The sequence below is a fragment of the Oryctolagus cuniculus genome, chromosome 4, assembly GCF_964237555.1.
Source record: "Oryctolagus cuniculus chromosome 4, mOryCun1.1, whole genome shotgun sequence".
Classification (NCBI taxonomy): Eukaryota; Metazoa; Chordata; class Mammalia; order Lagomorpha; family Leporidae; genus Oryctolagus; species Oryctolagus cuniculus.
The window spans coordinates 139,808,622-139,823,483 of record NC_091435.1 but is presented as its reverse complement, the minus strand read 5'-3'; the positions used below and the strand labels follow the sequence as shown (position 1 = coordinate 139,823,483).

Genomic DNA, 14,862 nt, shown 5'->3' with positions numbered 1-14,862 from the left:
CGGAAGAAGTGTGCCATTTTCAGGCAAAAATACCATCTACCTGTCTCCACTCTTCCTCTACCCATGACATCTGGCATTAAATCAGAGATTACAATCCACACAAAGGCTGGGGAGGGGACCACTACCAAGAGATAAAGCAATCAATGCAGCCAGACTCGGAAATGAGCCAGCTGTTGTAAACACCAGGTGAGGGCTTTCAAGCAACTATTTTATTTTTCCTATCATTAGATGGGAAGAGAACTTTTTTTCTACCTTTAATCACTTAAAAAGATGACTAAATTCTAAACCGAAGCACTAGAAATATATTGTGGAGATTCTAACTACATATGGTACATTCTTAATTCTGCCCTGTGTGTCTTTTTTCTTAAAAAATCTCTTTTTTTTAAGTTTTATTCATTTTATTTGAAAGGCAGAGTTGCAGAGAAGCTGAGGCAGAGAGAGAGAAAGAAAAAGAAAAGAGAAAAGAAAGAGAGAGAGAAAAAGAAAAAGAGAGAGAAAGAGGTCCTTATCCGCTGGTTCACTCCCCAGATGGTTGCAATGGTAGGAGCTGCACCAGCTCAAAGCCAGGAGCCAGAAGCTTCTTCAGGGTCTCCCACACAGGGGCAGGGGCCTAAGAACTTGGGCCATCTTCCACTGCTTTCTCAGGCCACAGCAGAAAGCTGGATGGGAAGTGGAGCAGCCAGGACTCGAACCAGCGCCTATATGGGATGTGGGCACTGCAGGTGGCGGCTTTACCTGGTACACCACAGTGCCGGCCCCTTAACAAATCTTAACCTCTATCCTTCACCTGTAATAAACTGTAATCATGGGTACAAGAGTTTTCAGGGCTGGTGCTGTGGTGTAGTAAGTAAAGCCACCACCTACAACGCCAGCATCCCATTTAGGTGCTGGTTCATGTCCCCACTGCTCCACTTCTAATCCAGCTCCTGCTGAGAAAAGCAGCAGAAGATGGCCCAAGTGCCTGGGCCTCTGCCACCCGTGTGCGAGACTCAGATGAAGCTCCTGGCTCCTGGCTTTGTCCTGCCCATGTACTGGCCATTGCAGATGGAAGATCTCTCTATAAATCTGACTTTATATGAAAGGAAAAAAATAAAGTTTTCAGTAAGTTGTTCAGTCCTTCTAGTGAATTGCTGAACCTAAGGGTAGTTCTGGGAACCTCGAACTTGTGACTGATGTCCAAAACACAGACAGACTTCTGGACCCCGTTCTGACTCTGCAATTAACTGGCTTCGTGAAGTCTTTGATCGGATACATTTCTTGCAAGTAACTCCTCCCAGTATGTGGTTTTCATTCTCTCCACATTGTATTTCTAAGAGCAGAAGTTTTTCATTTTAATAAATTCCAACATCAGTCTTCTGATTCAGGAATCATGTTTTTGGTGCTATAGCTAAGAAGTCCCTGCAAAACCTGGCCGGCGCTGCAGCTCACTAGGCTAATCCTCCACCTAGCAGTGCCAGCACACCGGGTTCTAGTCCCGGTCGGGGCGCCAGATTCTTTCCCAGTTGCCCCTCTTCCAGGCCAGCTCTCTGCTGTGGCCAGGGAGTGCAGTGGAGGATGGCCCAAGTGCTTGGGCCCTGCACCCCATGGGAGACCAGGAAAAGCACCTGGCTCCTGGCTTCGGATCAGCGCGGTGCGCCAGCCGCAGTGCGCCAGCCGTGGCGGCCATTGGAGGGTAAACCAACGGCAAAAAGGAAGACCTTTCTCTCTGTCTCTCTCTCACTATCCACTCTGCCTGTCAAAAAAAAAAAAAAAAAAAATCTAATATCACCTAGATTTTCTGCTAATTTCCTTCTAGAAGGTTTACAGCTTGTATTTCACATTTAGATATATGATCCATTTTGAGCAATTCTTATGAAAAGTGCAAAGTCTATATCTAGAGTTTTTGTCTTTTGTTATTTATTTATTTTTAAAAATGTATTTATTTGAAAGGCAGAGTTACAAAGAGAGGAAGTGAGAGAGAGACAGAGAGACAGAGAAACATACCATCCATCTGCTGGTTCACTCCCCAGTTGGCTGCAATGGCCATAGCTGAGCCAGTCTGAAGCCAGGAACCAGGAGCTTCTTCTGGGTCTCCCATGTCAGTGCAAGCACCCAAGGACTTGGACCATCTTACACTGCTTTCCCAGGCAGATTAACAGGGAGCTAGGTAAGAAGTGGAATAACCAGGACTCAAACCAGTATCCCAGAGGGGCACTGGCACTGCAGGTGGCAGCTTAATCTTCTATGCCACAGTATGAAGGCCCCTAGTTTGTCTTTTGCAGGTGGCCTTCAATTGTACTAGCATCATTTGTTGAAAAGACTCTCTGTTCTTGGGCCAGCGCTGTGGCTCGCTAGACTAATTCTCTGCCTGTGGTGCCGGCACCCCAGGTTCTAGTCCCAGTTGGGGCACCGGGTACTAGTCCTGGTTGCTCCTCTTCCAGTCCAGCTCTCTGCTGTGGCCCGGGAGGGCAGTGGAGGATGGCCCAAGTGCTTAGGCCCTGCACCCACATGAGAGACCGGGAGGAAGCACCTGGCTCCTGGCTTCGGATTGGTGCAGCACTGGCAGTAGCAGCCATTAGGGGAGTGAACCAACGGAAGGAAGACCTTTCTCTCTGCCTCTCTCTCACTGTCTATAACTCTCTCTCTGTCTTTCTCTCTCACTGTCTAACTCTAAAAAAAATAAAAGAAAAAAACTCTCTGTTCCTTTGTCAAAGGCCTAGTGGTAAGCATTTGGGGCAAAGGTTAAGACACTGCTTGAGAGGCGCACATCCCCTGTCTAAGCACCTCGGTTTGAGTTCACCTTCCTGCTAATAAATACATGTCCTGGGAGGTAGAGAAGAGCTGGTGATGGCACAGGTACCTCCTTCCACCAGCATGAGAAAATCAGATTCAATTTTGGGCTCCTGGTTTTGGCCTAGGCCAGCTACAGCTGCAAGCATTCGGGGGGTGAGTCGGCAAAAGGAAACTAACTGTCTCTGTCTCTGTCTTTCTCTGTCTTTCAAATACTGCAAATACACAAATATCATTAAGTAAAATAAAAACTACTTATATGGGTCTGTTCTGGGTTCTATAGCCCAGTCCACTGATCTGTGTATCTACTCTTTTGCAACACTGCCTCGTCTTGATTAGTTCAGCTTTATGGTAAGCCTTAAAACCAGGTACTCTGAGTCCTAGACATGTTTTTTGGATATAATCTTTATCGTTTAAAACTTATGCTAGATCATTTTTATTCTGATTAGTTCCCTGATTTTAGTACTATCTCCTATTGTTTTCTTTTACTAATAACACTGCAGGTATTTTCTTTTTCATTTTCCTTTTCTCTTTTTAATCATTTAGTAAAGCAAAAGAAACTGTGGTAAATTTCATTAACTGTTCTTTTTTTAAGATTTATTTTTTATTTATTTGAAAGAGTTAGAAATAGGTGGAAAGACGGGGAGAGGGAGAGGGAGACAGAGAGAGAAAGAGAGAATTTCCATTCACTCGTTTACTCTCCAAATGGCTGCAATGACCCCGGCCAAAGCCAGGAGCCCAGAGTCCCTCTGGGTCTCCCATGTGGCTGTAGGAGCCCAAGCACTTGGGTAATCATCCTCTGCTTTTCCAGGCCATAAGGAGGAAGCTGGATTGGAAGTGGAGCAGCCAGGACTCAAACTGGCACTGTATGGGATGCTGGCATTGCAGGCGAAGGCTGAACCCACTATGCTACAACACAAGTCCCACTACAGCATATCTTTAATCCTCTTCAAAATTTAAAATTTTTAGTATTATTTTTTGGGGCCAGCACTGTAGCATAGCGGGTGAAGCTGCCTGCAGTGCCAGTAGCTCATATGGGCGCTGGTTCGAGTCCCGGCTGCTCCACCTCCAATCCAGTTCTCTGCTATGGCTTGGGAAAGCAGTGGAGGATGGCCCAAGTCCTTGGGCCCCTGCACCCATGAGGGAAGACCCGGAGGAACTCCCGGCTTTGGTTCAGCGCAGCTCTGGCCGTTGCGGCCAACTAGGGAGTGAACCAGCGGATAGAAGACCTCTCTCTCTGCCTCTCCTTCTCTCTCTCTGAGTGTAACTCTTTCAAATACATAAATAAATCTTTAAAAAAATTATATGGAGTTTCAATAACTTTGTGAGCCAGGAGAATCTTGAACAGATTCTAAATCTTTTCTTTAAAAATCCCAAGACAGGGGCCAGCACTGTGGCGTCTAATGGGTAAAGCTGCGGCCTGAAAGGCTGGCATCCCATATGAGTGCTGGTTTGAGTCTTGGCTCTCCACTTCTGATCCAACTTCCTGTTAATGTGCCTGGGAAAGCAGCAGAAGACGGTCCAAGTCCTTGGGCCCCTGCACCCACATAGGAGACCCGAAGAAGCTCCTGGCTCCTCACTTCGGACCAACCCAGCTGTGGCTGTTGCAGCCATCTGGGGAGTGAACTAGCATATGGATGATGTCTCTTCCTCTCTCTGTAACTCTACCTTTCAAATACATAAATCTAAAAACAAACAAAACAAAAAACTGTAAAGATGCCCCATGTTTTTTATTTAAAAAAAATCTAATGGAGAAAAGTACAAAGAATGATGCAGGATTCTATGTAATCATCCTTATTTCCTCTAGCTCTAGGCAACTGAGTCAGCATATTTGGATTTAAATATGAGACCTAATTCTTACTAGCTATAATCTTCAAAAAGGAATTTAACATATGCAATCTTCTTGAAAATAATCACTTGATTAGACTTAATCAGCCAACTCATGGGGGTTGGTTTTTTCATTTGTTTGTTTTTTTTACATTTATTTGAGAGGCACAGAGATAAGCAGACTGACCAACAGAGCTCCCATTTGCTTGTTTACTCCCCAAATCCCTGGTCCAGGCTGATGCCAGGGTGTGAGTGTCACAGACCTAGCCACTGTTGCTTCTCAGGGTACACATTAACAGGTCACTGGGATTGACAGCAGAGCTGGGACTTGAACCCAGGTACACTGATACAAGATGCAGGCATCACAAACACGTGTGTTAGGCCAAAGGCCAATCGCCTTATGAAGTACTCAATAACTAGTGAACTATTATTATCACATAATCTTTGCTGACATCTTGGTTGATTCCCTTTGATGTCAGTTGTCTTACATACTATTTTGCAGTCATTAAAAAATGCTTTGAGGGCCAGCACCGCAGCTCACTTGGCTAATCCTCCACCTGCAGTGCCGGCACACCGGGTTCTAGGCCCAGTTGGGGCGCCGGAATCTGTCCCGGTTGCTCCTCTTCCAGTCCAGCTCTCTGCTGTGGCCCAGGAGTGCAGTGGAGGATGGCCCAAGTGCTTGGGCCCTGCACCCGCATGGGAAGACCAGGAGGAAGCACCTGGCTCCCGGCTTCAGATCAGTGCAGCGCGCTAGATGCAGTGCACTGGCTGTAGCAGCCACTTGGGGGGAGAACCAACGGAAAAGGAAGACCTTACTTTCTGTCTCTCTCTCTCTAACTCTGCCTGTCAAAAAATAAATAAATAAAAAATGCTTTGAGAATAAGTCAAACAGCATCTAATATTACCTGCTTCCTTTCTCAGTTCTCCAAAATATTATTTTCTTCTGTTTCTTAAGGATAACACTTCCTGGGGCCAGTACTGTGGTGTAGTGGTTAAAGCCACTACCTGCAGTGCCGGCATCCCATATGGCCGCCAGTTGGAGTCCTGGTTGCTCCACTTCCAATCCAGCTCTCTGCTATGGCCTAGCTAAGCAGTAGAAGATGTCCCAAGTCCTTGGGCCACTGCCTGGGAGACCTGGAAGAACCTCCTGGTTCCTGGCTCTGGACTGGCCCAACTCCGGCTCTTGTGGCCATTTGGAGAGTAAATCAACAGATAGAAGACCTCCCTCCCTCTCTCTCTCTCTCTCTTTCTCTCTGCCTCTGCCTCTCTGTAACACTGTCTTTCAAATAAATAAATCAATCTTAAAAAAAAAAAAAAAAGGGTAACAATTCCTTTTAAAGCAGGTGTTTGGGCTAAAGGTTGAGATACCAGTTTGGGACTCCTGTATCTCAGAGTGGAATGCTGGGGTTCAACTCCAGCTCCACTCCAGATCCAAGCTTCCTGTTACAGTGCACAGCGGAAAGCAGCAGTGATGGCTCAAGTGGCTGGGTCCCTGCTACCTAGGTGGGGGACCCAGATTGAGTTCCTGACTCCTGGCTTCAGCCTGGCATAGGTCCAGCCTTGGCAGGCATTTGGGGAATGAATCAGGAGATGGGAAAGTTGTCTCTCTCCCTCTCTTCTGCTCAAATAAACAAGTTAACTAATTTTTAAAAAACCTTCCTTCTTTTACTTTTCAGAACTTCTTAATAACCCCAATATGGCTTTAAAAATTGTCAATTATTTGAAAATTGAGAAATCTATCCAGGTTTAGTTAAGGAAAAAGTTAGGTAAGTTCTCTCCTTTGTTGTCCAACGGCTGTTCTGTGACTTTTCACTCACAGTGCTGGTGTTGGAGAAAAGACTGAGTCACACAATTTCCAGTGTAAAGCAATCATACAGTATTACAAGTCTCATAAATTGGGGGGGATGAAAGATCTCTGTGGGGAGTCCATTAAAATCTTATACTCTCTCCAGAGCACAGAATTTTACTCACCTTAGTTTGTCATAACTTGAAGTCAAGTCAGGGATTCTAGGTTAAGGATCTCCGGATGCTGCTGTCTTGTTATAGGTCTAGAGATTGATAATTCAACCCCAGATACTCCGAAGCAGACTACAGTTCCTCCCTAAGTAGTGCAGTCAAGTTGTTTATACTGTTAATCGGTGCAAGGGGATCCTTTGGACAGTTCTTTACTCTTGTAAACAGTCAAAGTTTTCCATAATAAAAGCTCCACTTGTGTCTTTGTCTGAAGGAGGACCTGAGAGGAAACCACTCCCTTGCAATTTCTTCTCTCTGTCCCTTCCACATCTCACAACCCACCCCAACCATGGATCCACTTCTAAGGCTGCCTTTATAAGGGAAGTAAAAGGTGATGATAAGAGAAAGGGGAGGGAGAAGGGGAGCCCTGGCAGCTGCAGATAACAGTTGCCACACAGCTGGCGCGTTTCTGGTTGACAAAGACCCTGCTTCTGTGAGGTTTTAGGTAGCAGTTAGAGATGGAGAGAAATCTGCCTTTTTCTTGCCTGTCCTCGCTATGAGGACCTTCACCTTTGCTCATGAAAATTCCTCCTGCTATGTGGCCTACTTGGATTTGAACTGCTGGCTTCTGATTCCATCTGTAGCTCTGCTTCTCCATTTTTCACGAAGTTGCCCATGGGCGAGTAAAGGAGACGGATGCCACTACCCAGATGCCAACTAAACTCAGGCTTCTCACACAATAACTGAGCACATGTTCACGCTGGAACAGCAGACAGAGAGGAGAGCGAGCTGCTCCTCCATCCTGCTCCCCTTCACCTGTTCAGCCACACTACAAGCTTACATAAGCAGAAATGCACTTACTGCTATTACTGAGCATACTGAGCAAAGTGAAAAGGCAAGAAACTCCAATCTGGATTAACAACATCAAAAACTTACCAATAAATGTAAGGTTTAAACTGAAGCACTGTTGACATTTAGAGATCTGATTGTTGTTCACAGCCCTTGTAAGTCCCTGAGGAACAGTGGTTTTTGTACTTGTTCAATTTTTTATTTAGTGGAGGATGAAGCTGTGATTACAAACTGAAAGTATATCACTGCAAAAATTAAAAGAAAAATAAGAAAGGAAGGAGGAGGGAGGGTAGGAGTGAGGGAGGTTGGGAGAGAAGTATCATTATGTCCTTAAAACTGTATATATAAATACATGGAACTTGTTCCCTTTAAATAACATTTTTTAAATAAAATGAAATATGGGGCCGACACTGTGGAGCAGCGGGCTAAAACCCCAGCCTGCAGCGCTGGCATCTCATATGGGCACTGGTTCAAGTCCGGGCTGCTCCACTTCTGATCCAGCTTCCTGCTAATGTGCCTGGGAAAGCAGCAGAGGATGGCCCAAGTTCCTGGGCCCCTGTACCCATGTGGGAGACCCAGAGGAAGCTGCTGGCTCCTGGCTTTGGATTGACTCAAATCCGGCTGTAGCACTCATTTGGAAGGTATCAGCAGTTGAAAGACCTCTCTCTCTCTCTCTGACTCTACCTCTCTCTCTTTCAAATAAATAATATAAAAATTAAATATATATGTGGCCGGCGCCGCGGCTCACTAGGCTAATCCTCCGCCTAGCGGCGCCGGCACACCGGGTTCTAGTCCCGGTCGGGGCGCCGGATTCTGTCCCGGTTGCCCCTCTTCCAGGCCAGCCCTCTGCTGTGGCCAGGGAGTGCAGTGGAGGATGGCCCAGGTGCTTGGGCCCTGCACCCCATGGGAGACCAGGAAAAGCACCTGGCTCCTGGCTCCTGCCATCGGATCAGCGCACTGCGCCGGCCGCAGCGCGCCGGCCGCGGCGGCCATTGGAGGGTGAACCAACGGCAAAAGGAAGACCTTTCTCTCTGTCTCTCTCTCTCACTGTCCACTCTGCCTGTCAAAAAAAAAAAAAAATATATATATATATATATATGTCCTGAAGAAACAAACTGAAGCATTCTAGCAACCAATTAGAAACATTTCAGCTAACATACAGTGAACTGTCCTTGATAAATTGTTGGCGGCCAGCGCTGTGGCATAGTGGGTAAAGCCGTTGCCACCTGCAGTGCCAACATCCCATATGGACGCTGGTTCGAGACCCAGCTGCTCCACTTCTGATCCACTCTGCTATGGCCTGGGAAGGCAGTGGAGGATGGCCCAAGTTCTTGGGCCCCTGCACCTACATGAGAGACCCAGAAGAAGCTCCTGGCTCCTGGCTTCGGATCAGTGCGGTGCGGCTCCGGCCGTTGCGACTAACTGGGGAGTGAACCAGCGGATGGAAGATCTCTCTCTCTCTGTGCCTCTCCTTCTCTGTGTAACTCTTTCAAATAAATAAATAAAAAGAAAGGAAGAAAGAAAACCAATCCATGTGATTCATAATATAAATAGAATAAAAAAAGAAACTACACTATCATCTCAATAAATGTCAACAGGACATTTAATCAAATCCAGGAGCCATTCATGTTAATTCTCAAAAACAAGGAATAGACAGGAACTTCCTCAATGTGCTAAAAAGTAACTACAAAAATACTCGTAGCTAAAAATCACACTGATGATTTAAAAAAAAATTGAATGCTTTCGCCCTAAAATCCAGGACAAGACTATGATATCCACTTAAATGACTTCAATATTGAACTACATTTTAGCTAGTGTAATATGTCAGGAAAAAGAAATAAAAGGTATAAAATAAGAAAGGAATAAGTAAAACTATCTTTGTACACAGACAAAATACTGATCTATTTTTAAAACCATGATAGCTTTTTTCATAATACATACTTTTTATCAACTTTTTTGATGTATTCATGGATTTCTATTTTTCTGCAACAAAATAAATTTATCTTTAAAACATTTCTTTAAGATTTATTTGAAAGGCAGAGTTAGAGAGAGGCAGAGGCAGAGAGACAGAGAGAGGTCTTCCATCTGCTGGTTTACTCCCCCAAATGGCCACATGTGGGGAGCAGCTCGGACTAGACTAAGTTACTGGAATTAAGACTTATTCTATGCATCTGCTCTCCTCTGTGGGGAGCAGCTCGGACTAGACTAAGTTACTGGAATTAAGACTTATTCTATGCATCTGCTCTCCTACAATATGGCGCTGGGAGAGGAGAAAACAGCTTCTACCCAGCTGCCTCCAGTTCAACCAATAAACTGTAGGACTTGCTCCTGATTGGAGGAGAGCGGCGTGCTCGGCGTGTGGGCAGCCGAGTTGGGATTGGTGGAGAGGACTATATAGGAGGAGAGAGACGGCATGGTGGTGTGGGTTGGTTGGAGAGTGCGTTGGAGAGTTCGCGGGGAAGTTCGTTACTTCGTTCTTTCTCATTTCTCTCTACTCATTCTTGCTTTGGGAGTTTGCTGTTTACTTATTCTTACTTTACTATAGAAAGGACTTGTAAAAAAAGGGAACAACAAGCGCCCGGTCCGGTGCGGCTCCTCCGCGTGCGGAGGAGCAGCAGCCACACTGGCTGGATCTAGGCTGATCTGAAGCCAGGAGTCAAGAGCTTCTTCAGAGTCTCTCACGTGGGTACAGAGACCCAAGGACTTGGGCCATCTTCCACTGCTTTCCCAGGCCATAGCAGAGAGCTAGATAGGAAGTGGAGCAGCTGGGACTCAAACCCCAGTGCCTATATGGGATGCCGGGACAGCAGGTGACAATTTTACCCACTATGCCACAGTGCTGGGCCCCCAACAAAAACCTTCTTGAAATTAATTTGGGGCATTGGTCCCTGCCAAAAATATTTTAAATTAATTTGGGCCAGTGGACCTTTTGGATTTTAGGCAGCAGATATCAGGAATGTTACTGTAGAGGCTGCTGGCTTGCGGCAGATTACAATAACAGGATCATCCATTTTTGATCCTTCAATGCTGTCTCCTCTTATCACTAGGAACAAACAGCACACTGTTCAGAAATACAGGGAAAACAAGCTATTTTAACTAATCTAAAGCAGGTTAGTTATATTCTACTGGTGTGTTGTGGCCACAGTAATCCCACTGCAGAAAGAAAGACATATTTGCCTCAGAATCTACCCTTGGTGGAATCATGAGTATCTGAACCAAGTGGCAGAACCAATCAAGGACTTACATTCCGAAGGTCAACGAAGCTCCATTAGAGATGTGCTGTGGCCCTATCATGTGCCAAAAACAGGTACCACGCAAGGCAAGATCATGTGTTTTATCATGTAATCCTCACAATGTTCCTGCTTTGGGGATGAGAAAACTGACATTCTGAAATGTGACCAAGCCACTTGCCAAGACTTCACTATGTAACATGAAGATTCAAACTCAGGGCTATTGGATTCCATGTCCTTTACTGCTCCTTAAAACCTACTGCTTCTACAATAAGCCCAACTTCCAACTATTGTTTACAGTTCACTACAGTTCCTAGAAAATAGTAGGCCTAATTTTTTTTAATTTCCTTTTTCTTATGTTTTGCTTCCAAAGTAGGAAACAGGTATTATCCGTAGCTATAAGAAGGAGGAGCTGAAGCTTATACTCATATTTATTGAATATTCACTAAACTCATGGTGTTTGACACTGGGATAGAACACTGAATTTAAAAAGTTTATTCCCATAGGTAAGTTCCAGCCATGTGGGAAAACACTGACAACAACTAAACAGAAGATTAAAATATACTGCAGGGGGTCAGCGCTAGGCGCAGTGGGTAAAGCCGCTGCCTGCAGTAGGGGGATCCCATATGGGTGCCGGTTTGTGTCCCAGCTAATCCTCTTCCAACTCAGCGCCCTGCTAATGCGCCTGGGAAAGCACTGGAAGATGGCCCAAGTCCTTGGGCCCCTGCACCCACGTGGGAGACCCGGAAGAAGCTCCCAGCTCCTGGCTCCGGACTGGCCCAGATCCAGTCGTTGAGGCCATTTGGGGAGAGAACCAGTGGATGGAAGATCTCTCTGTCTCTGCCTTTCTCTAACTCTGCCTTTCAAATAAATAAATAAGTTATACACACACACACACACACACACACACACTGCAGTTAAGTGTCAACATGATGCCACAGGTAGAGAAGAGAGGGTGGAAATTGGGCTATCAGATAAAATGGAAGACACTCAGTTAAATCTGAATTTCAAATAAACAACACATTTTTAGTAAAAGTAGCTCCCAAATATTGTCCACTATGTTCATTTATGTAATTGGCAACCGTTGGTGGAGGTGTCTCTGAATAAATGATACGTAAGGTGAAAACTGAACTACTATTACTTGCCCCAACAAATGTGGAGAAAATCATCAGGGACCTCATGAGAACAGCCAGCAAGGTCCCTGTTTGGGAGCCATCGTGGGAGATCTTCCAGCCCTAGTCTGGCTGTCAGGTGACCACAGCCCTGGCTACCAGTTTGCTTACAATCTCCAGAGTAGTCCTGGGGCAAAATTTACCTAGAGAAGCTACTCCTGGATTCCTAACTCTCAGAAACTGTGTGAGAGGGACTTTTGTTCATTTGTTATGCAGCAATGGGCAGGTAGTGCTGTGCTCATTAGAGGGGCCCTGTGTCCCTGATGAATGGGACTCTACTGGACCCCATCAGGCTCCTTCAGTGGCTGGGAGGAGCCACAATCAAGTGTGACCTCAGCAAGAATGAGGCTGTGAATCCCAAGGGGCCACAGCCTGGACTGTCAATCTGCTGTGCCTCAGGAGATCTGAATGGTGCATTTTCACGGGCGCCACAGGCTTACAAAAAGTTTATTAGATACAGCATAGCCTTTCTGAAACAAAATAATAAGATTCTTTTAAAAGAAAATTTGAAAAACACTCTTTGAGTTCAGCTTAATCACTTGAGAGAACTGTGTGAAAATGGAAAAATAAGGGAGAAAATTAGCAGAGCTAAGAAAACTCCAAATTTTGGATTAACTCTGGTTGTTAGCTTGATTCTATGTGCACAAGGAATTGACCTTGCTCTGTCAACCAAGAAAACAATATGTTCCGAGCTGGGTTGTCTTTCACTCAAAAAGGAATTTCTGAAACCTAAAGAGACCAGGCAAAGGAGAAGCTGTGAAGTATGTTTTATCAACCAAGTCAGAATTTCTAAGAGTACTCTGAGTGTTGTGAATTCCATAAATTATTTCATCCCAATAGCAAATTCAAGTGACTGCATTCCCAACTATCAAAAGTGAACAGAAAAATGTCAGAGAATGACATTTCCCTCTTGATCCAAAAATACAGGATGTGCTGAAAAGGAGTAATAACACAACCGTAGAACTAACCATGGCAGCAGGAAGATACTGAACGTTTTCGTCCTCCACCACAACTCCCAGTTTCCATTCCTTGCCTTTATGAAGCTTTCCATCCAAGTCATCTAGAGTTTATGCTATTATGACCTATTCCTCACCCCACATGCCCGCCAGTTCAATGCCAGTTGAGCTGAGTATGTGTTTTATGTTGGAACCTATGTCTATGTCCCAGAAACACCAGATGTCATTTTTTTCCAGCAAAATAGTCACAACTATTTAAGACCTTTCACTCAAAGTTCATAAAAACTGAGCTAAGGACATTGCCTTAATGGGATTACACGGGATGAACATTACAGGCCAGCAGGGTAAACTGCCGCTTGTGACACCTGCATCCTATACTGAGTGCTGGTTTGAGTCCCGGCTGCTCTACTTCAGATCCAGTTCCGTTAGTGCACCTGGGAAGCAGCAGAAGGTGGCTCTAGGACTCAAGTTCTTGCCACCCATGTGAGACCTGGAAGAAGTTCCTGAATCCTGGCCTGGTCCAGCTCCAGCTGCTGTGGCCACTTGGAGTGAACCAGCATCTGGAAGATTCTGCCTTTCAAGTAAATACATAAATCTTTTAAAATAAATAAGTAAAAGCAGGGATTACACTTCCAGCAGAATATTATCCACTGAGTTAAGTAAAGCATGATCTAACATGTTTTCTAGAATCTTTGATGTAGGTTCATGTTTTAGTATTCTATTTAAAAAATATCCAAGTCATTTTAAAAGTATTTTGGTAAACCAGCCCTAAATATTAAAAGAAAGAACACAGTAATCAAAACAAAGGGCATCTAGACAATCTGTGAATTCAAGCGCCCAACAACAAACTGAAGCTGTTTTTACTCACAACACTTCTGACATCTACGCGAGAATTTTTCCCTGACACTAACTAGGTATACAGAATTTCAACTCAATTCTGACAGTAACTACTCAGCTCACAATCCACAAATTAACAGCTCAAGTCCACCAAGACTGCTCTCCATTTCAGATGTCAGCTACAAACGGGGTGCCCAGGTTGTTTTCCATTTTTGCCTGGCAGATTAGAAGTCCTACAGCTCCCCATGACTTCTCTCCTCAGGTTTGATAATTTGCTAGAGTGACAAGGAATTCAAGAAAGCATTTTACTTACTATTAACTGTTTGTTAAAGGACGTGGCCCAGGAATACAACAACCAAATGAAAGAGGCACCCAGGGCGCCTTAAGGGGAAGGAGGAGTGGGCGGAGCTTCCACGCCCTCCCTAGGCATGCTACCCAGCCAGTACCTTGATGTGTCCTCCAACCAAAGGGCTCCAAACCCTGCCTGGGAGCTTCTAAGGAGGTCTCTGTGCAGGCAAGACCAATTAAATCACTGGCTACAGGTGACTGACTCATCTCCAGGGCTCTCTCCACCCAGGAAGCCAGGGCATGGGATTATAATGCCTTGGGTCTTTCCGGCAACAAGCCCACCTTCCATTCTGAAGAGATCTAGAAGCCCCAACCAACTATCATCTCATTAGCATACAAAAGACATTCTGATCACTCTGGAGTTTCCAAGGGTTGTAGGAACTGGGTGCTAGGAACTGGAGACAAAGACCACATATTTATTTTTCATGGCTATTCAGTTATTGTTTTTACAGAAACAGACAGCAGTCACATATTTGCTTTTATTGAAAACACAAAAAATGATACACAAATCAAACATAGCACTGAAGTTTTAGGCCTAACCCCCTTGCATTTGCTTGTGGTCATTCTACCACATATGGTTCAAATTTTCCACTGAGTGTTTCATTGTAAGGTGGAAAGATCTGGAATCCAAAATGAGGATAAGCTTTAAATACTGACAAGCAAAACAATCCCCAATTTTTGAGGACTGGCTATATTTTCTAAACAAACATCACACACTGGGGCCAGTGCTGTGGCATAGTGGGTAAAGCTGCTATCTGCAGTGCCAGCATCCCATGTGGGCACTGGTTCAAGACCCGGCTGCTCCACTTCCGATCCAGCTCTCTGCTATGGCCTGGGAAAGCATTAGAAGATGGCCCAAGTCCTTGTGCCCCTGCACCCACGTGGGAGACCTGGAAGAAGCTCCTGGCTCTTGGCTGCAGA

At 45.1% G+C, this 14,862-nt stretch overlaps 1 protein-coding gene across 31 annotated transcripts in view; it reads right to left on the bottom strand.

Annotated features, from left to right (window-relative positions):
• Positions 1-14,862, bottom strand: part of TFDP2 (transcription factor Dp-2) — a 192,620-nt gene that overhangs the window by 86,627 nt on the left and 91,131 nt on the right. The window contains exon 4 of one of the 31 annotated variants that reach the window (XM_070072731.1): positions 7,486-7,643. The exons of 26 other annotated variants lie outside the window; for them this stretch is intronic. The gene's annotated coding sequence lies outside the window, so the exon portion shown is untranslated. Of the gene's footprint in view, positions 1-6,567; positions 6,894-7,485; positions 7,644-13,906; positions 14,000-14,862 lie in introns of those variants that run through there. 4 more of the 31 variants (XM_051859024.2, XM_051859022.2, XM_070072732.1 and 1 more) reach the window with 4 other exon arrangements.